Source organism: Hippopotamus amphibius, chromosome 5 (genome assembly GCF_030028045.1).
Source record: "Hippopotamus amphibius kiboko isolate mHipAmp2 chromosome 5, mHipAmp2.hap2, whole genome shotgun sequence".
NCBI classification, from domain to species: domain Eukaryota; kingdom Metazoa; phylum Chordata; class Mammalia; order Artiodactyla; family Hippopotamidae; genus Hippopotamus; species Hippopotamus amphibius.
The window spans coordinates 94,519,134-94,546,884 of record NC_080190.1 but is presented as its reverse complement, the minus strand read 5'-3'; the positions used below and the strand labels follow the sequence as shown (position 1 = coordinate 94,546,884).

Below are 27,751 nucleotides of genomic sequence, written 5' to 3'. Positions count from 1 at the left end.
CAGGGCCCCTCCAGGGGCGCCTCAGAAGGACCAGACCAGATGGGAAAGCCCAGGGGGCAGGGTGGTGGTCCAACACGGCCTCCAAGGAAAGTCTATCCAAATTACTTGGATGCTGCATTAAAATGAGTAACAGAAGGCGCGACGGCTGGAGGACTTGCTGGCCAGGGGAGGGTCGGGACCAGGAATGGACAAGATGCACCACCAAGGCACGGAGGGCCACACTCTCCGCAGAGAAAGCAGGAGAGTGCGGGCAGGCATTTCCCCCGGGATCTCTGCTCCCGGAGACAGTCTCAGGAGCCGCAGGCCAAGCACCGTGGTGCCTCTCTTCCCAGGACAATCACCCAGCTTTGCACCTGATAGCAGCTTCCCTGCTGTAATTCTCCCTCCCTTTAACAGTACCCAGGAGCTGGGCGAGGGCCTGCTGTCCTCAGCCCTGATGGGTGACACCGTCCTTTCTAGCTGCCTGGAGGTGCCGGGTCTCCAGGAAACTGACCCAGTTCCCAACAGGCTCCGTCATTCCCTCGACTTCCAGAGACAGGGCCCCCAGCACCTATCGGGGTCTCTACATAGCCCTGCCACATTTTCCCTCTCTCAGAATGAAAATAACCACTTGGGGATCGGCCTAGGGGAAGCGCGGGCCCAGTCCCAGCCCAGCAGGAGCCTACAGGCTGAGCTATGACTTCCTCTCTGCACAAAGCACCCCAGCCCTCCAATGAGCACAGCCTCTGAACACAGAGGAAAGTGAGATGGTAGAAAGTGAGACGCCGCTTCGTTACTTTTCCATCTTTGGCTCCGACTTGGCAAGGCTATTCTGGGCTGACTCTTACAGGAAACACCAAAAGTCTCAGGAGAAGTGGAGGTCCCGCAAGGTTTCCAGCCCAACTTAACAGGCTGTTTGAGATGTTTCAGGCAGGTTTCAACTGAAGATACAAACGTGTGGGTGCTTATCTGAACTGAACCCAAACCTCTGGAATTTTACACCTCACTCTCGAAAACCTCGCTGCGTGCTGTGACCTGCAGGTCCCGGGCGCTGTCTCCAGGGAGCCAGAGTCACCTTTGCATACACCTGTTCTGCCCAGGGTGCTGGGAAGCCTCCTCTGACTTGGCCTGTGATTCTCTGATTCCCTCTGTATGGTCTGTGTAACCACCAAGCTTAAAGGCAAGCCCACTGGAATGCCTCGTCGTTGCAGGATCATAGGAGGGCTTTATCCTAAATCCACCTGGAGCGACTCAGAACAGGTATCAGCTAGAAGGACAATTAGGGGGCAAGTTATGCCAGGAAATTCTGCCAGTTTTTACCTGTTGCGGCTGTTGGGAAATAGACCTGTGCTTGCTGAAAATTTCACTTGTACCTGCACGCAGGATGTGGGGAGGAGAGCAGGTGTTTGTAAGCCCAGTTATGTTCTTGACGATGCCTCCTGTCTCACTCACAAAGAATGCCTGGTGCTCAGACTCTTAGCACGGGGACACACCCTGTGGGGCTTGAAAGCCTGATGCAGGGGAAGACTGTGCTCATGAGTGAGCAGCGGGCGTGGATTTCCACGGCCGACGTGGTTTGATCTCTTTATTGGAAAGCAACCAGCTTCAGGTTTTTACTCCTAACTCTTCTGTGCTGCAGACAGTTGAAAAGGAGATGGACCTGGCAGCCAGGCCCAGGGACACCTTCACTTCCTCCTCCTCCTCTGGGGACTGGGGTCTGCCGGGGGGGAGCACTCCTGCTTCTCGGAAGGGACCCCTCCCCAGGAGCAGAGACGAGGAAGTCATCCACAGAGTGAGCCTACTGGGAAGTGAGTCCCCGCCTCCAGCCGAAGGTGGCTGCATAGAGACCCTGAGTCCGGGCTCGGGCGGGTCGTAGGGAAGGGACGCTCTGTGTCTCCTCCACGCGGGCAGGACGCGGGTCAGCACCAGCCAGGGAGCAGCGCACGCATCCTACACACTGACGGGCGGCGGGGGCTGAACGGAGAAAAGGCCTGGTTTCCTGACAAAGGGAAAGTCCCTGGAGGGCTCTTTAGATGCAGCCAGGCTGCCTCCTCCTTCACTGGGTTGAGATGGGCCCCCAAGTCTTCTTTCCTGCTGTGTGTGCACGGCAGCGCCCGTGAGAAATCTGAAACCCAGGTGTCAGCAGGTGTCCTGCACAGACAGAAGCCCAGGTGGAGCCTGCACCTCTGTGCACAGCTGCCCCCTGCACGGCCCCAGCAGGCAAACCTCTGTGTCAGGAAGCGGTCGCCTGTCTATTCTTGGTCTGTGGTCCGCGGGCCCACCCATGCGGTCAGTGTTGTGGTTTCCCCCGGAGGTTTAGTCCACAAAGATACCATCTATAACGGTGCCACCTTCCTGCCACTTCCCCTTCCCCGTCTAGAGCCATTACACGACCTATAAACATAGCTCAGCAAACTTTCCTTCTGGCATCGGCACACGGAGGCCCAGAGCCTACTTCCTGCGGTCACAATGCAAAGAAAATAGTGAAAAGTGTTGGAACAAAGCCGTCTGCAGGAGGGTGTCACTTGAGCTCCCAACGGTGCTCAGAGTTGTAGGAGAAAGGGGCAGGAAAACAGGAGACCCAGACTCTCAGACAGACTGATCCCGCGGAGCATCTGGGAAAGCGGGTGGATGTGGGCGCCGTGGGCACATGAGCACGGGCCCCCTGGGTCCTTGACACAGCATGTGTCCGCTCCCCACCCCGTGGAGGACTTCCGCCCACCCTGTGTGCAGGTTCAGGTGCCTGTGAGCTGTGCCCCGGAGGCTCCGTCCACTGCCTCACTTGGCTGCTGTGACATGGATGGAAACGGTGAGTGGACTCAAAGGCATCCTGGGGGCAGGGGGGCCTGCAGCAGAGAAACCAAGTCTGAACCAGGACCTGCGTTCACTCTGCACACAGCACTTTATCCTAGAGCTTCAGCGCCAAACACGTTTCATCCTAAAACCTTAATTGGGGTTTTCATCCTAAAACCTCAAATCAGGGCCTTGAAATGGTGACAGCACTACAAAAGGGGAGACGTGTGCAGGGATGCAAGCCCCCGCCAAGAGCCATGCCACCCACCACGGGGCGCAGGACCGGGCAAGCAAGCGCATCAGCTTCCCTGTCCCCAGGCCTACCGTCCATGAAGCCACGCGGGCCGAGAGGCCGAGGCTATGCACCATCACAATATTTGCAGCCCCGCCCGGTGGGCCGCACGGGGACAACAGACACTAGACCGTCCTGAATGGCCACAGGGAGATTAGAAAGTGCATGTTGCCATGGAAACATGATGATGGCACCTGATGACCCGCGTGGCCTCCGTACACGAGACACAGACAGACCCTCCTCTCCTCTGGACCGTGACCCCTGACCAGAACGCACTACCTTTTTAATAAGGAGCTGAAGAAACATCAAATATCTAAACTCTTTCATTGTTAATTTGCTCTCATCTAACTCTTAAAATCACCACACATTCAATTTCAGTCTTTTGAAAACTTCTGCAAAGTGACATCATTTACATTTTTTTCCAAGATAGTATACATTCCTTTGAGTTAAGCAAAAACATTCGTCCAGGATTTAGAAACTAGAGTGGAAACGAATAAATGCTGTTTCTGTGTCCTGTGTACATTTTTCATTAGAACTTGCTTTTAGAGAAAACTCAGTTTCCAGCAAATGTTCTTCCCTCCAGCGGGGCTGGAACGAGGGGTGTTGACAGTGCAGTGCAATAGGGAACTTGGCTGGTTCAATCTTTTACTGTGATTTTGAAACAATTTACCGAAGCCACCAATCACATTAAAGTGCTTTCATTTCCTGAGCTTTGCTTATCCCCACATCCATCCGCGAGCACACCATGCGCCGAGCTGGGCCACGAGGTGGCCGTGACTTTCCCGCCATGACCACCTCCAGGAACCTGGGCGTGTGTCACCATGACACTGCGGTCTCGCGCGCCCTAGCCCTGGCAGACGTGTTCCTCTGATGAGCTCAGTGTCTGAATCGTCCCCCTATTCAGGGGGGCGGGGGTGGCGAGCCCCACTGCCCCCAACACACGCCGGGTGCCTGGAGTTCCCTTCCCCCCCCAGCTCCCTCCCAGCCCCGCTTCTCCAGCTGTGCTACGACATTTCCTCATTCCATCCTCCTCACGGCAACAGGCAAGGCAGTCGCTCTCACCACGCCAGGTGAGAGGTGAGAAACTAAGCACAGAGAGGGTAGGTGCCTGACCTGGGTGGCACAGCTGGTGCTGGTGTCCACACCCGGGCCTCGGACTCCGCGCCCAGCAACCTGCCAGAGCAGCTCTGGTGGAGCCATCACCCAGGTCCCCTGCACCCGGTGGCCTTCCTTTGTGTCAAGCCCGGCTGAGGCCCAGGGAGACGCAGGCCCAGAGGGTGGACTCCAGGGGTGGCTGCAACCCAAACACAACCCTTCAAGACCCCCAAAGGCTCTGCGCCCCTGCTCTGCTTCTGGACAGCCAGCCTGTCCTTTCCAAGTGAGGCCCTGGCCCTTGCTGTGTCTTCATCCCAACACAGAGGGTCAGATGAGGTCCTCAGAAGGGCCAACCCCCAGGAGGCAGGCCTCCCGGCCACGAGGAGCAGGGTGTTCCCTGCCCCCCACCTGCCACCGGTCCGGGGCTGCAGCTTCTTTCGCTTGCTTAAATCCTCAGGCCTCTGGGCCCTCGGTCTGCATAACGGTGCAGTGTTTCCCTTCACAAAGGCACACTGTCCCTGGCATCAAGGCAGGGCCACCGACGCCTGCTGAAAACAGCCGCTCCCTGAGACACGTCCACGCCGCTCACAGCCCCTGAGGCCCGGACTCCGCTGCCCTGTCCCTCCACAGCGCCGGGAGGGCCTGTGGCCACACCTCCGGCCCCCCCACCCCGCCCCGTGCTCCCAGCAAAGGTCAGGCCCTGGGGGTCTGGGGAGCTGGACCATGGGCTGCTTGTGGGGAGGGGCTCGGTGACACAGTGACACGTCACAGACTCGCTTCTTGGGTGAGAACGAAGGAGGAATCACAGGGACACTTTCCTTCCCTGGTTCCCAAACGACTCCTTCTGCTTCCTGCTGACTGGCTGCCCAGAAAAGCTGCTGATGGTTTCACAAGAGACATAATACAAAGGAGGAGGAGGAAGAGGGGCTTGAGGGGATTCTCATCTTTGGTTCCTCCTCGGGGGCTCCTGGGTGTGTCTGATTTAGACACACAGCTCACCCAGCAGTTTCACAAGGGGTTGGCTTCAGATCTGGGGTCTTTTGTGCTCTTGGGTATGAGGCCTTTTAGACAAACCACAGCAGATTGAAAGAACCCTAATTTTTAATCCCTAAGGTAAAACAAGTCATTACATTTTTTCTTATCAAGAGTTTCTATATTGTATGTTTTCTATAACGTCTAATATACTATAAAACATATTATGTAAATGTTTTGTGTTTGTATTTGCAAATTGGAATTCTTCATTCTCTCTCATTTTTGTCACATGATAGAAAAATAGTGTCAGGTAAGTCACATTAGGCAATTCAGAGCCTCATCAACTGAAACTTTGGAGAGTGTATTCAAGGGAAAATAGGAAAACTCCTGTGTCTCAGCAGAGTTTGGCCTCAGTGATAGTTCGACCACGTGGAGGACCGCACTGGCTCTGAAGGTCAGGACGCTGCCTCCCGGAACCTCCAGGGACGAGCCCAGCACCCAGACCCCAGGGGCCCTGCAAAGCTGCCACCCCCAGCCTGGCCCTGACCCCGTGGCACCTCACGGAGCAGGTGCAGCCCAAGGTAACCCCGAGGTCACAGCCACCTGCTGGAAACCTGCGGGAAGGGGGGTTTTATGGGAGGGCAGGACTCTTGCTCTGCGGGGCCTCTGGGACTGGGTTCCAAGGAGCATCCTGGTGGCCTTCACTCCCCGCCCCCCGCCACCGCCGGACTCAAACCCTCCCCACTGCTTCATCCCCTCACTTTCAGTCCATGTGTTTAAAGTTTCATTAAAACACAGCTGTTCTTGAAATGTAAGGCTGTGAGGGAGGGTACACCGCTGGGCAGTGTCTTTGAAGACCTCTGCCAGGTTGGGGGTTGGGGGGGCACGGGGCCACCTCCCAGGGCCTCCTCCCCTCCCCACCCCTCTTCCCCCCACAGCCTTAGACACCACCTGAAAGAGGGGGCTCTGGGGACTGTGGTGCTGCCCTCAGGTTGGGCCCCAGGAGGTGCCCTGAACAAGGTCCAGGTCTCTAAGGACACAGACACTGAGACACAGATGTGGTGACTGTCGGGACCCCGCAGCCTGTCGTGTTAAAGATAGAGAAGGAGAGAGAGAGAAAGAAAGAGAGAGAGACATGGCCTCAGGGTCACCGGCGAAGCCTCTTTAAGGTGAAAACGCCCAACTTTCCTCCAGATTCTTAATTAAACTGAAGACTCCCTCTAGTTTCTCCCGGGCGCCTCCCCCCGCCCCCACAGTTAGTGTCCCCGCATTCTTGCATCCCCAGACAGGTGGGGGCTTGGGCCCCGGGGGGCCCAGTGTGAACTGAGGGTGGAGGATGAGCATGGGGATGGGGTTCCCCTGTGTATCCCTCCCTGACCCCAACCCAGGCCCCTGACCCTGGCTGGGAAACTCGGGGGTCATGGGCCAGAGGTGTAGACGCCCCCAAACACAGCTGTCCCAGGTCCCAGGACCACCACAGCCCCCTCTGCAGCTGGGTAACTGGTCCAGGGAGCCTGAAGCGGACCAGCAGGCCCCCCAGGGGCCCTGAGGCCTGGAGCCCTCGGGGGCTCCCTCACGGGGGGCCGGGCACCTGCCAACCGGCTCTCCCAAAACAGCAGCTGAAAGGCCACCCCGGTGTCTGCCAGGGAGCCTTCCCTACAAGCCCCAGCCAACTCCAGGGCCACCGGTGGGGACACATGGTCAGAAACTGAGGAGGTGCCAGCTGTGCCGCGCTAGTCTGGACGTGCCAGAGGAGACGGTGACCGTGGCCCAGCTGGACCAAGAGGCTGGGGTCCCTGATCCAACCCAGGGGCTCCCAGGGGGTCTCAGCCCCAGAGCACGGCCCTGCACGCTTCTGTCTGTTCATTGGTGCAGCTGACACTTGGACAGAGGGTGCCCATCTTGTCTGTTCTCGCCACTGTTCTCAGAACCCCAAGCAGGCCTGCTCAGGGCTGGCATCTCCCCTGCACACGCCAAGGGCAAGTTTTGGACATTTCACAACTGTCCAAATGTGCCTTGAGGGCACAAACCTGCCCCTCTTGCCCCAGATGCCAGCAGCCCTGCCCTTCCTGCCCCCGAGGCCCTGGGAGTGCGGATCGGGGAGCTGTGCCCACAGCCCCTGGACGAGAGACTCCTTTTGCCCATGTGTACAAGCTGCTGACTCCGTGCGAAAATCTCGTTTTTACTTTCTTGATAGTGGAATTGCTTGCATTCAGGAGAAACAGAAGGTGTTAACTCCTGTGGGAATAGGTTTACATGGAAAACTGAGTTAGCAAGTCTGTTTTGTTGAGGAAAGTAAATGTATGGGGCTGATTTCCTTCAAACTGTTCAAAATACTCAGAGGTACTCTGTCCATTAACCAACGGTCTAGAAAAATCCTCAGTTTGAGGACAAAGGCATTTCTGAGCTACAAGGATTTCAAACAGCCCATCTGGCTTTTCCATACTTTGGTTTGAGTTCTCAGTTACATAAGATTTAATAGAAAACGTGGTGGTGCAGCGGTTAAGAATCCACCTGCCAATGCAGGGTACACGGGTTTGATCCCTGGGCCGGGAAGATCCCACATGCCGCAGAGCAACTAAGCCCGTGCACCACAACTACTGAGCCTGCGCTCTAGAGCCCCTGCTCCACAACAAGAGAAGCCACCACACTGAAAAGCCCGCGCACCACATCCAAGAGCAGCCCCCTCTCGTCACAACTAGAGAAAGCCTGAGTGCAGCAGTGAAGACCCAATGCAGCCAATAAATAAATTTTAAAAATTAAAAAAAAGGAAAAGATTGAATAAGAAAAGTGAAATCAGAAAAAGAAAGTATTTCACAGAATTTCTGTTGAGCCTCTAGCGGTTGGCCAAACTGTGCTGAGTATCACCAAGTTCTCCCTGCCCCCAGCGCCCCAGCTGTGAACAGTGTATCGTGAGAGCAGGAAGGTAAAGCAAGAACAAACGTTTTCTTCCTGCACCCGCTTCCTCCCACAAACACCACCCCTGTGGTCGGATTCCACCAGGCCGGTGCCCAGGCCCCACTTGACTCACGAGGTTGTTGCGGGGACGGTGACTGCACACACCAGCATCCTCATGTCAGCACTTTCGTGTGTTATTTTATTATGATGACCCTCCTGATAGGTGCTTTGTCCCCACCTAACATGTGAGGAAAAGTGTTGGGGCGGGTTCCGTCCGTGCCCGAATCACAGCTGACAAGCAGTCGGACCCCGGGCCCCTGGCTCTGCACCAAGGAGCCCTAACCCCGACCCTCACCCCACACGAGGCTTGTGGTCAAAACTACAGGACTCGTCAAAGGACGCTGACCCTGACCCTGACCTTACGACAGCCTGAAACACCCCCCGCCCCGTGGACCCAAACCACCCACGCATATTTGATGAAGGGACGGAGGACCAGGCTCCAGAGGGAGGCGGGCCGTGGGGGGCCCGGGTGTCACTAACCTGCCTGAGATGAGTCTGACCGTGGTCTGATGGGGCTGCCGCAGCGGACGAGCTCGGGGAGGGCCAGCCTTCCCTCCTCGTCTGCCGGTACCCGGTACCTCGCCTGGCACGTGGAGAGGTTCGTACATGTTTGTTGAGCAAGACTTACTAAACCCAACCCAGATCCTCACAACACCGCCTGCTTAGAGCCCAAGGACAGCATCGCTGTGGACTGGACGTGTGCCCCTCCTCCAAGCCCGCCGCTGAAGCCCCACCCCTGTGGGGTGCCTCTGCAGAGACCGTCTCCAGGAGCAGTCACACACACACGCCATCTCTGGGAGTTAAGGCTTCAACAGGTGCGTTGGGTGGGGGGAGGGGGGGAATGGGGTGGGGGGCACAGTTCTGCCACTGCAGCCGCCCCAGAGCAAAGCTTCTGCACCCGCTCCCGGGAGAACCAGCCCCGAGGTTTCTGGAGCTGCTGGGCGGGGCACGGGCCCCTTCCCCCACCAGGAATGAGCCCCCTCCGTCAGGGTCTCATGAAGAAATGAAGAAAGATTCAGAGAGGATCAAAAATGTGCATCAAATCCACCCAGAATATGTTTGTTTGAAGTCGGCTTTGTTTGAATAGAAAAGGCGGCTGAGTTGTCCCCAGGCGGCGGGCAGCCCCCCCACACTGGCCTGGCCCAGCCTGAGCCGCTCGGAGTGGAGCCAGACGCGGGGTCTGGCCCAGACGAGCCGGCTCTGCGGCCTGGGGCCATCGAAGTCTCTTAGCCTTGGTTTCTTCATCCCTAGAACAGGGAAATTAAAAAGTACTTACTCCACGGGTTTCCTAATGAGATTTTAACAAAGTCATTCATTTAATGGCGCTCTGTAGAAGCCCAGGATCTCAGTAAATGTCAGCTTTTCTCACAAGAGCGCAGCTATTAAAAAACAGAACACAGTGTAACCAAAACAAAACAAGATAAGGGCCCAAGCCCCTAAACGCGGGGCTGGTTTGAGGAGGAGCTCTACTCCAGGCTGTTTCCCAGCCAGCTTGTGGGGACCGGTCAGCTTACACAGATAATGCAGCCGTCCCGGGAACGCCGAGAAGCGAAGGAATTCACAGCCTACAAGCAGAAAGGGTTTCAGCCGATGCCAGCCTGCAAAGGCATCACATTATGTCACTTGGGTCCTTCTCTCCAACACACGTTCGAACACAATAACCAAAGACCCTAGCAGCCCGCATGCCCGCGAGGCCCCAGAGGGCCTTCCCTCCCCACCTGCACCCCTCAGCCCAGGGCGGCCGGGGCCCCACGTCCGGGGCTGAGTGTGCCTGGGGCGGGCGTTCTGGCTGACGCAGGGCTCGTCTTGCTTGCTGAGACCTCCTGGAAGCCCCAGACGCGTGGATTCTCGAGGCAAGGGCACGTTCTCTCCAACACAGGTCAGTTCAGAGGCCCCCATCCCCCAGAGCTGAGCCACCATCCGAGCGACGCGAGTTTGGAGGAAAGGAAAAACCGTTCCCCAAACAGGGCGTTTTCCACACACTCTTCTGCCTTTTGACAGGACAACGGATGCCCCACAGGCCACAGTGCAGTCAGACAAGCAAGCACAGCCCTGCGCAGGCGCACGGCTGGGCCACGCCCGGCACCCCCACCCCTACGGCGGGCTGGGCCCCTCCTCGGAGCAGCACAGACGCCTGGGGGCCTTCGTCCCATCCTGGGTCCATCCTCCGCAGGGTGTTTCTGGAAGGCATGAAACACGCTAGTTTGGATCTGTGAGTTTGTTCCATACTCAAAGGGAACAGAGCCTCCACCCCGTGTGATCCCAGGACGAGAGCCTTCCCGGTGACCACACAGCCCTCGGGAATCGAGCGTTCAAAGCCTGGCAGGTGCCAGAGCCAAATTCAACCCCGTGAACTAATTATCCACCTGCACAGAGCGGGCCGGCTTCGTGGGAAACGCATGGTCCACACCTGCCCAGGAGCTCACCCGATAAACAGGTTCCCCCGCCTCCGGAGCCGCCGAGGGGCTGGGGACTCGCCGCCAGGTGACGCGGCAGGTGAGGCTCCTCCTGGTCCCAGCCAACACCCCGGAACGTTCTCACGCTGTCAACAGGCTGGGACGCTGGCCCAGCCTTGCAGCCTGAGTCCATCCTGAGAAATAACATTTATTGAGGCAAGATACCTCATTAATTGTAGTGCATGAAAGCGATCACATTTAATAGTTTCATAAAATGAAAAAATATATAGAAGCACAAAAAAACTTGATGGTTAGACCATTCTATTTCTTTTTTTTATAAATTTATTTATTTTATTTATTTATTGGCTGTGTTGGGTCTTCGTTGCTGCACACAGGCTTCCTCTAGTTGCTGCGAGCAGGGGCTACTTTTCATTGTGGTGCGGGCTCCTCATTGTAGTGGCTTCTCCCGCTGTGGAGCGCGGGCTCTAGGCGTGTGGGCCTCAATAGCTGTGGCACACGGGCTCAATAGTTGTGGCACACGGGCTCAATAGTTGTGGCACACAGGCTTAGTTGCTCCACGGCATGTGGAATCTTCCCGGCCCAGGGCTCAAACCCGTGTCCTGTGCATTGGCAGGCGGATTCTTAACCACTGCGTCACCTAGGAAGTCCACCATTCTATTTCTTTTTAAAGCGTTCTTTTGGAAAGTAGAGTCATAGGAGCAGGGAACATAAGCCTTGTTAAATTTCTAAACTAACCAAGTCATCCGTTCGGATTTCTTTAGTGACCCTCCAAGGCCTACAAGAGGCAAGTCCTTTTCTGCTGGGGCCACCTGACTTCTCTCGTGTCCCTGCGGTGGGCTTTTCCAGGAGGAAATATGTAAATACGACAACTGTTTCACCATTTATGTGTTATAGACATACCTGCATACATACACATATATGTGTATGTTATTTAAAGAAAAAGACACTAAGGTTGGCTTCAATAATGCCTTGAAATCCTCCCCTAGGGTGATGCCCAGGAAGGGGTGGGGCCAGGGGCAGAGACCTGAGCCCGGGGCGCCTGCTCACTGCACCCTTTTCCGAAAGTTCTCAACTTCTTCATCTGGTCACAGAACGAAACCACCAAACATTACAGCTAGTTGTTGCACAAATATTACTGGGCACCTGCTGTACGGCAAGAGCCGCAGGCTGGCCAGTGGGCTCGTCCGGGCCTCCGCTCCACTAAGGACCCCTCACGGGGCAAGTAGGACCCCCAAGTCCACACACTCCCCAAAACCTTAGCATAAAAATACCTCATGCTTTAAATCTATACCTGAAGAGTCTGTTTCCACAAAAATAAGTGATCAGACTTGGGCCTGAGACAGGACATTTACCCTGGAACCAGGTGAAGATAAGAGGAGATCTGAGAGTCCGTGGCCGCTTTCACGTCAGTTCCACTGGGACTGGCCACCAGTCCATTTTGTTGTGTCAGAAAGAAGGATTCAGAACAGTAGATAGAGAAAAAACACCAGATCTTTCCCACATAGCTCATAATCAACATTAATTTGAAACAAAAGCCAGCCGCACACAACAGCTGCAGGAAATGATTTCCACTAACAGTGAAGTAGTATTATCTAAGTGTCGAGGATTTTAAGCCCTGCTTTAATATCCTCCTAAGCCTTTTAGAGGGAAGCAAAATCGGTTTAATTTCTTTTATAAAAATTAATCAACATCTATTATTTCTGCCAACACACACATTACAACAGAATCATACCAAATCTGAAATGAGGGCCTCAAAAAATTATCTTTATACAAAGAACGACCATCTAGGTTTCCAAATCTCACATTAAAAAGGAAACAGTTAGAATTTAAACTATATTATTAAGTATAAAAAGTGTGTAATACAAAATAAAACAAATTTCCGCCACCGTCAGTTTTCTGACACATGCTGATAGCAACTATAAAAACTTATTTTTAAAGCATACAGTTTTCTCTAAAGAACGGGCAGGTTATCTCACTCTCAAAGCCCATCTGCTTGCCTGTCTTGCCACATATTGAATGTGTGATATAGATTGGATACACCCAGCCTGGACATCCCCCAACCTTTTTGTTGATACAATTCAGGGACTGCCGAGGACGTGTCTGGACCTTGCTTCCGCCTGCCAGGTCCTCACGGCCCTGCCAGTCCCGCACCCACACTTTCCCACACAGCCTGGGATCCCGCAGGAACCGCCCAGCCTAGCCTGGGATCCTTTTTTAGGAATCATGCTCGAATCTCGGCTCTGCAACAGCCCGCGATGCTGGCAGCTAGCAAAGCATTATTGCAGCAAAAGGAGGGGGCAGGCATGGTCCCCTGTGCTGGGCCCACATCAGAGGAACAGCCTCGTCCAGCCCTGCGTCCTGAGCTGGGCCTGGTGGGGCCAAGAGCGAGGCCAGCCTGGCAGGTGGTCACTCTGGAAAGATTCCCCCCACCATGAGAAGAGGGGTGGGCGGTTGTGGGACCTGGTGGAGGAGGCAGGGAGACCTGGTAACAGGGACCTGCGCCGGTCCTGCTCCATCTCTGGTGGGGCCGGTCCAGTCCAAACAGGTGCCAGGAGCATCCTTCACGTTTTGACTGAGGCTTCAGGAAGGAACGACTTGCATTGCTCAGATACCTGCTCCCATCAAATCTGCTTTCTTCAGCTTCCTAAGAATGGTAACTAACTTCTGATTTAAGTTCTCACCAGAATGATGTCTTTACCCAGTATGGTAATTATTTATATTTCGTTCTTTCTAGTTTCTTCTCTGCTGTTAAAAATCTGGATTTTCAGAATTAAGACCAAATGAGGGGGGAGAAAGTCATTTCAGAACATAAAGGTGGACACAAAGCCCAGCCCAAGCCCAGTGGGGGTCTTGGCCCCCGCTGACGGCCCCACACAGCTGCCAGCGCTTCAGCAACAAGCCTTCGGTGAGGGGGGTGGGGGGTGGTCTGGAAGGCGGCCCCCCATGGGCCCTGTGCTGGCTGGACAGGCTAGTGGGTCCAAGGATGCAGCCTCTGAGGGGGCCCCAAGGCCACCCGGGGGGGGTGGGGAGCAGTGCCATCCCCGCCCTCCCCCCGCCCCATCTCTCCTGCCAGCCCACAAGGAACCAATGCAGACCTCGAATCAATGCATCATAGTTACATTTAAGAAATTCTTTTCCTTTGCAAAGCTATCAGCTTGGGAACTTTCTTCAGATTCTACTTTAAGCCTCTTCTCCTCAAAATACAAATCAGACGGAATCTTCCTGGGAGTCAGGATGAAACAATGAGCCGCACACAGGTCTGAGGATGGGCTGTCCCCTCGCGACGACCCAGCCTCCCTGCCCGCAGCCGCGTCCGTGAGCCTTCCAGCCTCCTCCCTGGATGGCTCTGTACCACCCGAGACACAGGCCTGGGAACTTGTTCAAAAGACAAATCCCAGAGCATCTCAGCAGATGACGCGGCCCAGAGTCTCGGGGTGGGGTCCCAGGACCCACGTTTTCGTCAAGTTTCCCTGTGGGTCTTGTGCACTGGCATCTGGGGACAGAGTGAGGGTCTGCTTAAATGCTTCCCAACGCCCTAGTGTCTGCTCTGCTCTTCAGAAGAGCTAAGGTTTACCCCTCACCCCAGCCCACATCCCAGAACGAGCAAGCCCAAAGTCAGGGACACATCCTCTTGGTTAGAAGGAGGAATCGCAGTCTGCCTTGGTTTTAGTAACTCCGCAAGGTGTTAATAGACCTTCTCCCCACTCTAATGAGTAATACTGAAAAAGAAACACCTTTCACGGACAATGTGGGCAGTGGTCCAACGGTTTCGTGTCAGATAAAATATTTTGCGAACGTGTTTGCTGTGAACCGGAAGCTGTCCTCCCTGACTGTCTCCTCCTGAGAGAACCTCTCTCTGTGTGGTGGTTTCTAACCAAGTTCACCTCCCCTCTGATCCCCTACAGCTCAAAGAGAAGCCACGTTCCCTGGGAAGTCCGAGTGTTTCTGTTGTCCAGATAAAGAAGCTTTCTCTGGTGCCGTAGTTTCCATGGGGAGGCAGGTTCATAGCTGGATGGGATTACAGGAAATCTTAACATTCCTTCAAAAGCAGGACATTCCCTGGAAGACTAACCAGGCCCTGGAGGGGGCTCCTCACCAGCCTGCATCAGGGAACACGGGCGGGGGGGGGGAGGGGACAGGAAGAGGCCGCGCAGGAGATTCTGCCCAGAAAGGCATCCGTCCCCGCTCCGCTTCCCCCCAGGCAGGTGGGGGGTGGGGCGTACTTCAGCCCTCGCTTTGCTGCTATTTAATCCAATTCAATAAGTGTTTTGCAGGACCGACCTGAAAACCTCATCCCCTGTGGTAGACAGACCCAGGGCCCCTGCCCCCAGCCTTCTCTCCCTGTGCAGCCCCCTCCCCTACGTGGGGGGACGGGAGCGTCCTTCAAACCGACGGAACATGTGGAAGTGGTGGGACGCTCCTTCTGCAGTGAGGAGACCCCATCCTGCTGAGACCCAGCCTAGAGACGTCAGCGGGTCTCAGGGCCCAAGGAGCTGGGCCGCCTCTGCCGACAGGAAGCGGAAGCTCTGGGCCCGCGGCTGCAGGACGGGGTGGTGCCCACAGCCCGGCACACCCTCCCCGCCGAGCCTCGGGGCCCATCCCCGGCCACCACCTCACCGCAGCCGCGGGAGGCTCGGACCCTGACCCGCAGGCTGTGGTCACGTGTGTGGTCTGAGCGGCCCCCTCCCGCCTCTGCTCCCCTCCTGCGGTTAGGGAAGCGGGTCGAGGTTCTGGCTGCCATCTGGCTGTGCCCCTGCACTTCTGTTTCCACGGCCCCCACCTGCCTTCCCGGGGCCCCTCTGGGACATGAGGGATGTCCTCGCACGACCCCCCGCCGGGGGCCTTCCTGCCACGGTCTGACCTCCCTCCCCTCAGCTCCCACCCCCAGCTCCCCGAGGTCGGCACCTCACTGCCCACAGCCCCCGCTGGGCCTCCGTGTCCATGTGTCCATGTGGGATAGGGTCCCTCCTCCGCCAGCCTCTCCCCGCAGACAGGCGCATCACGGATGGGAGGCGGAACGAAGGTCCTAGACCTGCTGTAAGATCCCAGTTCCTCACCCGTCCACGTCTGGGGGAGGAGAAGATATCACAGGAAAGGAAGAAAGTAACCCTTATCATAAGCGCCACCCCTTCCTTGTGACCTATGACCCCGAAGACAAGGACTCTGGTCTCTCTCTACCTCAACCACACCCATTTCAAACCAGCTGAGGACAGAGAAGCTGGCAGGAAGGTGACCTGCCCCCAGTTGTAACCTGGCACGTGGATCTGGCCTGAGGAGGTGTTTTGCTGTGTAGACAGAGTCAATTAATGAGACTTAGTGCCAATTGAGCAACCTGCTGCGGGAAAGTGGAGGGGGCAGAGCACTTGATAGACTCCCCAGGTGTCCAGAGAGCTCGAGACGCTGCAGGTGGAAAGCTTTGGGGGCTGAAGCGAAGAGGGCCGAGTGATACAGGCGCCCGGTTCCGTTAACTTAGACGACCTGGGGTTGGGCTTCTTCAGAGCAGCACTACTGACGCCCACAACCAAAGAACTCCTGCCCTGAGCGCTGAGGGATCACCCCCCACCCTGCTGTGACAACCAAAAGTGTCTGCACACGTTGCCAGATGTCCCTGGGGTGGGGCGGGGCGCAGTTGAGACCCCTTGTAAGCACAGGACCATTCAACCAGCCAACATCACCTGGGCTCACGCTGGGAAGAAGAATTGTTGGTTTATTTCAGTGATATTTTCAGGTGGTCAAACTCTAATTCTTATGAAAATAAAAGACTACCCTGAAATCCATCCAGAAATGGTCATCTGAACAGAATGGCTAGATATAGAGCGAGATCGTAAATAATGTCACGTTATGTCTGTGGATTTTTATATCACTTCTAGCAGAAGCTAATTCCCGTGATTGGATTTTTGACCAAAACATCATCCAATAGGAAAAGGAAGCCCTACTGTGTGCCTGGCCCAGATTTTTGTGTGTTACCCCACCTGCTCCTGAGAAGCAAGTATTGCAGCATAACGAAACAAGGTTCAGAGACGTTAAATTATGTTGCCCCAAGGTCACACAGCTACTGATTAGAATGAAATTCACATGGGTCTGGGAGTGAAATTGATGAAACACAATGTCACAGCCCTATATTTCTCACGGCTACAGACCTCTGCTTCCAGGATGGTGCCTTTAGCCCTCCTGCCCGAGCCCCTCAGCAGCAGGTTCTCCGCCTCCCCATGGACTCTGTCTGGCTTTCCATGATCATTCCAGGAGTTGGTGGAGCTGTGCTAAACTGCCACTCACTACGAACTTAGAAACAGAGAGCTGCCTGGGCAAGCTGGGGGCTGGACCACGAAACCTCTGTGGACCCATCGCCCCTGATGTTCCACGTGTGACTCTGTTCATCTCAGAGCCTTGTAGGATGCGACCATTGTTCCCGACATCCCGCCTCTTCCATTCATGTCACTATTTGTCGCCCTAGCACCTCCTCGTTTAGTCTCCAGGTCATGGCTGACTGGCAGCTCCACGGGGCGACCTGCTCATGTCTGTGTCCCCGTACCTGGAGCCAGCTTTCTGTTGGCATCTCTGCTCAGAGCAACCCAATGACTCACAGAGGAAGTGACCCTCCTACTAGTTTTTAATGTATCTCATTTGTGGTTACCAGAAGTGAGTGAAAAATTGGGGCGACAGGACCAAGTTTTCAAATTTGATTGTTTATTTTCAATAAACAAAAAAACTTTTCAAACAAAATTTAAATGGAAGCCCAATGTATTAAACAGATAAAAACAGAATTGCTTTAAGCTAAACTTTTTGGATGAAGGCCTGGAGTCTTTCTTGGCCGTCCTGCGTCCTGTAATGAATGCCCTTTGTAAACTTCCTGCAGACCTCCTAGCACTTCAACAAACACCACTTTAAAACCGTTGTCCTAAGAAGAGCAATTCTGGAAAGGCAAACAGGAACCTCCAAAGATCCACTCTTTCATAAAAGCAGCAAGAACACTGGGAAAAATTGCAAACTCAACCTTTTCAGAACTCTGGAAATTATCCAAAGGATTACAACAATCCAAGGAGTGTTTATTCAGGAAAAATGGCTACATTTCAGTAAAAACAGTGAGCTTTGTGGCATTTTAACTTGGCCTATCCCATCTCCATTGTATTAGTTTCCTATTGCTGCTATAATGAATCACCACATAACCAGTGCCTTAAAACTGCACAAATCTATCATCTTACATTTCTGTAGTTCAGAAGCTTGACACGGGTCTCACTGGACTAAAACCAAGATGGTGGCAGCACTGCATTTCTCTCTACAGGACCTAGGGGCCATTGGTGTGGTTGGCTGCTCCAGCCTCTCCAGGCTGCCTCGAGGCCCACAGCGCAGGGTGGAGTCCTTCCTACATCACAGCACACCACCTTTTCTTTACCCCCTCACGTGATCCCACAGGGCCCACACAGACAGCTCACAATCCCTTTTAAGATCAGCTAATTAGCAAACTCAATTCCATCTGCAAAACTATTCCTCAAAAGTGAAGGAGAAGATTCCATATATGGAAACTTCCATATATATATATTCCATATATATTTGTTTTTCTCTTTCTGAGATGCAGACATAGAGAGCAGATTTAAGGACACAGTGGGGGAAGAGGAAGCTAGGATGAAGTAAGAGAGTAGCACTGACATATACACACTATCAAATGTAAAATAGATGGCTCGTGGGAAGCTGCTACAGAGCACAGCGAGATCAGCTTGATGCTTTGTGACGACCTAGAGGGGTGGGATAGGGAGGGTGGGAAGGAGGCTCAAGAGGGAGGGGATATGGGGATATATGTATACATATAGCTGATTCACTTTGTTGTACAGCAGAAACTAACACAATACTGTAAAGAAGTTATACTCCAATAAAGATGAAAAAAAATTTTACAAATGGAGAAATTAAGACATTCCCAGATAAGCTATAACTGAGAGAATTTGTCACTAGCACTCCTGCCTTACAAGAAATATTAAGAGAAGTGTTTCAAGCTGAAATGAAAACACATGAGACAGTAATTCAAAGGCATATTAAGAAAAAAGAGCACATTAAAAGTCAGCTACCCCCCCAAAAAATAAATAAAAATAATAATAAAAAAAAAAATTAAAAAAAAGTCAGCTACATTGGTAACTATAAAAGACAGTGTAAATATATTTTTGCAACTATATATTTTGCAAATCTTTTCTTCACTAGATGATTTAAAAGATAATTGTATAAAGCAATAATTACTAAAATGTGTTGATGGGCTTATAATGTATAAAGATGTAATTTATATGACAGCAATAGCACAAAGGAGAATGGAAGATATATAGCTATACTGGAGCAAAGTTTTTGTATTCTATTGAAATTAAGTTGGTATATTTCTGGACCACATGGTTTTAAATTATGTTAATAATTAAAACAAATGGAGAAAAAGAAGAACAAAAACATAACACATAAAGAGAATAAATAGCAAAATGGAAGCTGTAAAGTCTACCTTATTATTAATTGCATTAAATACAAATAGATTAAACACACCAATCATAAGAAAGTCATTGGTAGAGTGAATCAAAAACAAAAAATATTCCAATTATATGCTGTCTACAAGGGACACACTTAAAATTCAAAAATACCAATAAATTTAAAGTAAAATTATGTACCTATAGACTCACTGCAATACTTAGCAAAATCCCAGCTTGATTTTTGAAGAAATTAAGAAATTGATAAGTTCACCATAAAATGTATATGTCAATGCAAGGGATCCAATATAGCCAAAACAGTGTTGAAAAAGTATTGATAGAACAAAGTTAGAGGTATCACACTTTCTGATTTTAAAATGTACTGCAAAGCTACAGTAAGGAAGCAAGTGTGATATTGGCATAGTAGACATATAGAATATGGAATAGAACAGAAATGCAGGATTTAACCCTTACCTCTATGGTCAATTGGTTTTTGACATGGTGCCAAGACAACTAAATGGGGGAATAAGTAGTCTTTTCAACAACTGCTGCTGGGACTGAATGAATACACACATGAAAAAAATAGACTAGGATCTCTACAATGCAACATACAAAAGTTGTCTCAGAATGGATCACAGACCCACATGTGAGAGCTAACACTACAAAACTCCTAGAATAAAACATAGCACCTTGGGTTAAGCGTGTGGTGCCTTTCTTTCCTTGTGACGTCTGTGATTTGGATATAACCCCAAAAGCATGAGTGACAGAAAAAATAGGTACATTGAACTTCATAAAAACTGGAAACTCTTGTGCTTCAAAAGCACTTGTGCGTCAAAAAGTGAAAACCCACAGAGAGAAAAAATATTTGCAAATCCTGAATATGATAGGGAACTTGTATCAAGGACTTACATGTATTTACTTACATAACATGGTTTCCGAGTTGATGAGACAGTCCATTGGCAGCTGAAGTTGGGAAATCTTGCAACTAAATAGTAACAAGACAAGTTCGAATAGACGGCCTCTAAAGAAAACAAGTGAACAGCCAATAAGCACATGAAAAGATGCTCAACATCATTAGTCATAAGAACAATTTAAATTGAAATCATAGTGAGATACCATTTCACACCCACAAAGATAGTAAAACAATAAGGCAGACAATGACAAGTGTAGGTGAGGGTGTGGAGAAATTGGACCTCACACATTGCTTGTGGGGTTGTAAAATGGTGGCACCATTTTGGAAAACAACTTGACAGAAAGCCTTTCTTGTCTGGCTGCTGTGGCTAGAACTTCCAATACTGTGGAATAAAAGTGGTGACAGTGGACCGCTTTTATTCAACTTAGTATTACAAGTCCTAGCCACAGCAATCAGACAAGAAAAAGAAATAATAGGAATCCAAATTGGAAAGGAGAATTAAAATTGTCACTATTTGCAGATGACATGGTACTATATACAGAAAATCCTAAAGATGCCACCAAAAAACTACTAGAGCTCATCGATGAATTTGGTAAAGTTGCAGGATACAAAATTAATATACAGAAATCTGTTGTGTTTCTATACACTAACAATGAACTATCAGAAAGAGAAATTAAGAAAATAATCCCACTTACAATTGCATCAAAAAGAATAAAATACCTGGGAATACATCTAACAAGGAAGTTAAAGACCTGTGCTAGGAAAACTGATGAAACACTAAAGAAAGGAAACGAAGACGACACACAAATGGAAAGACAAGCCGTATCCCTGCCAGTTTCCCCAGGAGTCTCTGTGGAAACAGAAGGTTTTCTCATTACAATAAAACACGTAACGTGGTTTCTGTATTGATGATGTGTTCCATTGGCCGCCAAAGTTGGGAACACTGTCCGGAAGCTCAGACATGGAATCATGTTAGCAACAGAGAATGGGTTTGTGGTCTCGAGAACTTCAGCATGTATCCTGCACTTTAATCCTTCCGGCAGGAGGAAAGGAAGTTCAGCTTCTTCACGTGGACCTGGCCTCCTGTCAAGCAGCTCCAAGCCCAGGCTACAGCTTACAGATTCGCCCAGTGGGGCGTGCGCACCCTCAGGGGCCAGCTAGGCTGCCAGGGGACCATGCGGGCAATGTAGGCTATGCTGGGGACGCAGGCAACGGAGGTGATGCAGGTGACGCAGGTGTCGCAGGCAACAGAGGTGATGCAGGTGATGCAGGCAGTGGAGGTAATGCAGAGGATTTTGAAGGCAGCCCCGCCCTTCATCACAATCCTGGTCCCAGTTTCCCTGTTTTCTACCTTCACATAAAGACAAAAGATCTCATCTCAGCCAGACTTTGGTTTTTTGGAAACAGCCTAACAGTGGAATGGAGTGGGACAGGCGGTATTTCCCACCGTGACAGGCATGCCTCCCTTGGGAACCATGTAGGTCCCCTCCCTCCCCCCCACCTTAATAACCAGCTGTGAGCTCTGAGCACTCATTAGATGCTGGGCATTTATTACAGATCCAACAATCCTATGGATTCGATGTCATCATTACCCCCATTTCACAAGGGACAACTCTAAAGCCTCAGACTTAAAGGGTGGACTGGCCCACGTCACAGCTGCCCAGGGAGCTTTGGGGTGTTTGAAGCAAATGACAGCCCATCCAAGCAGCTTCCCCCTGCACCGCCCCCCCCACCCCCCAGCCATGCTGCCTAATTTAGGTTAGTTCCAGAGAGTCAATAAATTTATTGTTTTAAAGGAAAATGAAAACATTCCAGAAGAACATTTGAGTATAATTTCAAGCTCAAAAGAACACAGAGATCACTTTACAAAGAACTTCCATAATGAACGAACTCTTCGTGGGGGGTGGGGAGAAGGAGGAAAAATAAATCTGGATTTCCTCGGGATCAACTCGGCCCTTTAATTCCGACTCTCTATTACTAACAAAACATTCTCCTCTAGCGCTTCACCCCACAGATTTATCAAACAGGAAGCCGTGGGAACCTTCACCAAAAGTGACTCGTACGTTTTCCTAATAAATCATCAGCTTTGCTATTGTCCTTTCAATACATTTTTAGGAAAGAAAGAAAATGAAACGCTCCAGAATTCAAGACATGCTGAGAGATGTTGCTGTCTCCCTGGCTTTCCTCTGTGAAGAACTCCAGAAGAGTCAAAGAAAAGATGCATTTTTGAAAGAAAGAAAGAAAAAGGGAAATTTTTTTTAAAAATGAAGGATCTAGGTGGAAAATAGTACTAAGAAAAATAGGTTCATAGGAAAGAGGAGGTGTCAGCTGGAGGGGGGATGGGGAGGGAGAGGCACGCCTGCGTGGCCTGGCCTCCTGCCCCCTCCCCGGGCACATGTAAAGGAAAATAAAAAGTGGGTGAGCGAGTGATTTCATGCACAAATAAGTCAGTATAACTGACCAGTCAGGTCAATTTTCTGCTGAGAACCCCTTGGAAAGGGCTCTGCAGGAAGTTCCAAAATCCTGAAAGCTCAGGGCCGACCTTGGGTTGGTTGTGTCCGCGAATCTTTTCTCCAACTGCCCATCAGCTGTCAGCCAACAAGCGGTAACCAGGTTTTATAAGGAAGCCTCTAGAAGAGAAAACGAGGGGTTCTGTTCCCGTTACCTGGGGGCTGCCCAGCCCCAGGCAGGTGTCCAGCTGTCTGCCCAGTTCCTCCCCTGGAAGAGTCTGGGGGTGCTTCCTGTCCACCCCACACTCCCTGCAAGACCAATGGTGGGCTCGCTCACACTGGTCCCCGGGGCGTTGGGATTCCTGGCTGCCATTCCCATCACAGCCCTGTGGAAGGTGGCTCTTCTGCCTACACACTCTAGATTCACCGCCAATTTTGTAGTAAAAGTGGAAAAGAGAGAACGACAAAGCAAGTAAGAGTTGGCCAATCTCCTTTAGCCTCGCTGAGACCCAAACCTCCACCTCCTTCCTGCAATTACAGATGCTGGAGGCCAGCTGCAAGCCGGGTGAAGCCTGCTCTGTGTGAGAAGGAGGCCGGGCCCCCCGCGGGGGTTCTGACTGCTCTGGACACACCAGGAGGAGCAGGAGGGAGGCAGGAGGCGGCGACCAGGCTGCACTCGGGGAGTGCTTGCAGAAGGAGCAGCCAGGGCCACACAGGACAGGGTCCTCAACACTGCTGCCCCCAGTTCTGAGGTCATCTCCCCAGTTACATCCACCCCAACCCCTCCTCTAAGGGGCTCACGCTCTGGGCCACCCTGGCCGCCCTGGACCTCCAGGGCCAGCCCAGACACGCTGGGGAAGCCCCTGCGCCCAGAGCCCACTGCAGTCATCGCACCTGCCAGTCCTCTGCCTGCTACTCAGCCCAGACAGGTCGTCCCCACAAAACCACAATACAGGTGCTCCCTCCAGACTGTATACCCCCACCTCCTCCCACTGATGTGCACCTGGCCTCCCCAACCCTCACCCGAGACCTGTGGTTAAGACGGGCAGGAAGCCCAGGGGCTACAGTGTCTGCATTCTCCCACCCACCACCCCTGCCACCCCCGCCACCAGGCTGGCCAGCAGACTTCGCCTCTTGGGCATTCGTGAATCGCCCTTGTTCTAGATAAAGAAACGCCATCCCTGCTTCTCTGCTCTAGTGTAACAGTTGCTGTCTGTCCCACTCACTGGGAAAGGCAGGTATCTCTTCCTTCATTACTTCAAACTTTCCTTTAAATCTTCAGTTACAAATCTTCTCATTTCAAATGTCAGGGGTCTTCCTCCCAGAGGCAAACTCCCAGGGGTGGGAGGAGCTCTGAGCTGGGAGTAAGAAGCTGCATCCTGATACCTGCACTGGGCCCAGGAACTTGGGCCGGGTCCCCTCCAAGCCCTGAGGCTCTGCATCCTTACTTCCACAATGGAAACAACAGGGCTCTGCAGATCTTGCCAGCCCTCCAGGGAGGCCACCAGGATGAAGCTGGCCAGGTCGGGGCTGCCCCCACTCCACAGTGGCCATTCGTAACTCTGGTGGTGGTCTCTGGGAGAGGGCACCTACTGCCTCTCGTTGACACACGAATGCCAGCAGATGAGAAATTATTCCTGAATGATGTCAGTGCCACTCATAGGTTGAATGGCTCACAAACGCTTTCCCTTTCTAAAACTAGAAGTTGCTCTCATATCATCCTTTTCCCAATTCATCCTTCCATGTCTGGCTCCTAGTTCCTCTAATGTAAAAGTAGTTGGCAGCTTTTTCCAAAAAAAGTTCAGCTGCCTAAAATCAAGAGTTTCTATAATTTAATCTAGTTATGAAATCCCTTGAAAAATGATGAAAAGCTTTCTGGTAGGGAAGTTATATTGTGGAAATGTGACTTTGCTACTTATGAAGTCAGGTTTACTTCTGAATAGCTAAATGTAGGCCCAGAAATTTAAATACACTGAGATGTGGTTTTTCTTTGAAGAACCTTGAGCTGTGCTGAGTGCTGGGGTTTGAGGGGTCTATCGGGGATGATGTAAAACAGATCGGACTTTCATTACCTGGCAGAAGGGCTGCCTCCAAGTCTTCCAGCTTTGCATCGAATTATGGTCCTTTCACTCGAGGCAACACATTTCTCAATAAGTGAAAATATTATTTCAACAGAGAGACTGCTGCTCCAGATTCAGTGAGGACTTTTTCAAATTCTGTTTCTACTCTCACATTAGAGAGTTAATCACAAGTAGTTTGCAGCATCGCAAAGAATTCAAGGATCAATGGACAAAATATGTTGAGTCGACTTAGGATGAAGACGTTTTCTGTTTTTAACAAATCTTCCCTGTTTGGAAAATAATGACAAGGTCGGGTGCTGTCTCCTGGAGGCACCTGAGAAATTCCTCCCCGTTTGTGTTCCAGGGCACGTTTCCACAAACGCATCCATGTCCTGACTGCAGCCACCTCACCGCCTCGCTCCCTCAGGGACTCGGTAAGACCTGCTCCCTCCCCAGGCCAGGATGAGCAGCCCTGTCCCCCTGCCTCCACAGACGCCTGCCCCCTCCGCCTCCCCACCACCCCGGCCTGCCCACGACCCTGCCCCTCCACCTGGATCTGACCCCTCCTGTCCCTGGGCCCCGCCACCCCCAGGTAACGGGCTTCAGGGCGCTTTGTGTCCATCCTGACAGGTGTCCAGGGACACAAAGGGGGGTCTAGCACCCAATGCTGTGCTGAAGGTGGCCAGGAAGGACCCACACCCACTGCGAACCGACAGCTCTTCAGTGTGGACCAGTTGGCTTTATAATTCTGTGTTTGCTCTCAGTTTCAGACTAAATTTCAAATTGAAGCTCTAAGCTCTCTCCCTCTCTCTGTTGTACGTTTCTGTGCCTGTGATTCGGAAAGGCTCTCGTGTGTGTGTATATAACACGTGCTACCTCCCGATGGTGTTAGTGAATTAGGTCATAAAATCTCGAAAACCATAAAGACCATGGAGAAAAATGTTGTGTTTCGATAGACAATCCGAGCAGACCCCGAGGCCCCTCAGGTCCAGCCCTGACTGCTGTCACCTGCCCCACAGACTCCAGACCCTCCCCTTCTCCCCACAGCAACTGCCCCTTAACTGTCTAAACGCAATAATGTTGAGGGGTTTAAAATGTACAAAATATAACAAAAAAATGAGAAAAACACTGTCATGAACTTCTCCCTCTTAACCTTCCACCCATGACACCCATGAGAGAGTTTCTTTACTGGGTAACAAGGTTTTCATCACACTGTGTAGAATTTTCACTGAGACAGTTTGTAAATGTAGACACAGCTATACACCTGAAAGGTGAGGCATCAGCATAGCTCATGGTTTTCCATATAAGCTGACAAACGCAGGAAAGGTACGACATGCATATGCACGTGTGTGTGTGTGTGTGTGTGTGTGTGTGTGTGTGTGTAGACACAGATCTATGATGCCGCCCACAGAAAGGGTCTACACACTGTGACCCCCGGTGGTGAGGACCAAACCCAGTCCCAGCTCTTGGCCCCAAGTGTAATTCTTCTCCTGAAAGGCACCAGGCTCCCTGGAGAACCGGCTGATTGGGGGCGGAGCCAGGAAAGCACAAAGTGAGCAGGAAGTGGGAGCATTTTGTACGGATGTGGAAGCTGCCTTGATGGGCTCTCAGTGGCCAAACGGGGGCCAGTCTGAACATCAGGACAAAAGTGATGGTGATGAATTACAGCCCAAGGACTGAAACAGGAACCCACGAGGTCTCACCTTAGTAATAAAAACATTCATGAAAGAGGAAGCACTTCCTCGCAGCAGAAAGAACGCCAGCTAAAAAAGGCAGGAAGAATTAAAAATACACCCCGGGCATCAGCTATTCCGGCAAGAAACATCGATGGGTGAGGGGTGAGACTTTAGTTTCAAAGGCATCTCCACACCAAATACTTATCGCTACAAAGAGAACCAGAAGAGACTTCACAGTGGAGGAAGCTGGTGTAGAGCTTCTGTGACTGGTGACAGTGTCACCAGTAATGAGAAATACCATCATTGGTTGCCACCTGACAAAATCATTGCTTTTGATATTCGGGCCAAAATACGTACAAATTAGGTCTAATCACGAGGAAACTCTGGGTCACCCCAAATGGATGGATAGTCTGCAAAATTATTAGCCATCATTTTTTAAATGTCAAGGTCACAAAAGTCAAGGACAGACGGAGACAGATCACAGGCGGTGGAGAGCCACAAGGAGGGTGCCACAGCCTGGGTTCTACCCTTTCCCCACAAAGGTAGCTGTTGTGACACCTGCACTCATTTGCACGGGGCCTTGGTGCAACTCTGGCGTTTCCTGGAAGTTCCAAATTGTTCTTAAATAAAAAGTTTATTCTAAAAATGTCTTTTGCTTCTTCTCATTTTTGCCTGTGGCTGGTGAAATTGTTTTTTTGTATTTAAAAGGATGAAAACTATACTTTACAAATATGTTTGAGTGTGTGTACATGAGACAGCCAGCCAGATGGACAAACAGCTGGGCAGACCAATGGCCAGACAGACACAGATAACGTCTTAAATTTCAGTTAAATGTGTATGCATGTGACATCACAAATTTTGGGACACAAATACAAACTCTCCCATCCTGTACATCAATTTTAATTTCTATCTCAAATATAGCATACAAAAATCTACTGCGGAGAAGTAAACTAGAAATGCAAAAACGGTGTTTCAAGAAGCCCTGTATCACAGCCTTTGGGAAGCGGAAGCCCCGGAGTGGTGACAGGTTCTGCATGGATTTCTGAAAGGATGATCTCTTACTCTTCAAACGTGGATCAGAAGTCCTTAATTCTCTCTCTAACTTCACTTCGAGGACATGACCCTCGGTTAATGTCACCAGCCCACTGGGCTCTGAGTCCAGAGCTGCTCCCCCGAGGGTGACGGGGCCTGAAAGCACCCTGAGTCCCACTGAGGCTGAGCTGCTGCCCAGGGCACCACCCCCGCCCCCTCGGCCGTGGGAGCAGAGCAGGACGGGGTTCTGCAGGGGCGCGGGGGGTGGGGGGGCACCATCCGCAGAGGCCCGGGAGAGGAGGGGTCAGCACCCGCAAGGAGTCCCCAGGATGGACCCCGCGAGCACCTTACGTCCAGTGACAGCCTCATTTATGGGCCTTTTTCCAGAACCACTTCTTTCCCACCCCCTCGACCTTTAAAAAGTCATTCCTGGGACACCAAACGCTGACCAAGTCCTCAGAACAGAGCTTGTTTTTAGGATTAAAGGTGGTGACTCTAAATCCTAAGCAAACTTAGCTACTCAACCCAAGATACTTTAAATCTTCAGGTTTCCTCTCCCTGCCGCCCAGTCCTCGAACGTCCGCTCCTGATTTCTAAGATTCGCCCATACTCTCAGAGAAACTGTGAGTCCTGGGCAGACAGGCACGTCCAGACTCTGAACCCCGGTGGCGGCTGCACA

The 27,751-nt window shown here is 51.7% G+C and overlaps 1 protein-coding gene across 6 annotated transcripts in view; it reads right to left on the bottom strand.

Moving 5' to 3' along the window:
* The window catches only part of LOC130854432 (uncharacterized), a 49,851-nt gene extending 41,066 nt beyond the window's left edge, over window positions 1-8,785 (bottom strand). The window contains exon 1 of one of the 6 annotated variants that reach the window (XR_009054011.1): window positions 8,570-8,785. The gene's annotated coding sequence lies outside the window, so the exon portion shown is untranslated. The remainder of the gene's footprint in view (window positions 1-8,569) is intronic. The other 5 variants (XR_009054012.1, XR_009054010.1, XR_009054006.1 and 2 more) reach the window with 5 other exon arrangements.
* Between the last annotated feature and the right edge of the window lie 18,966 nt (window positions 8,786-27,751).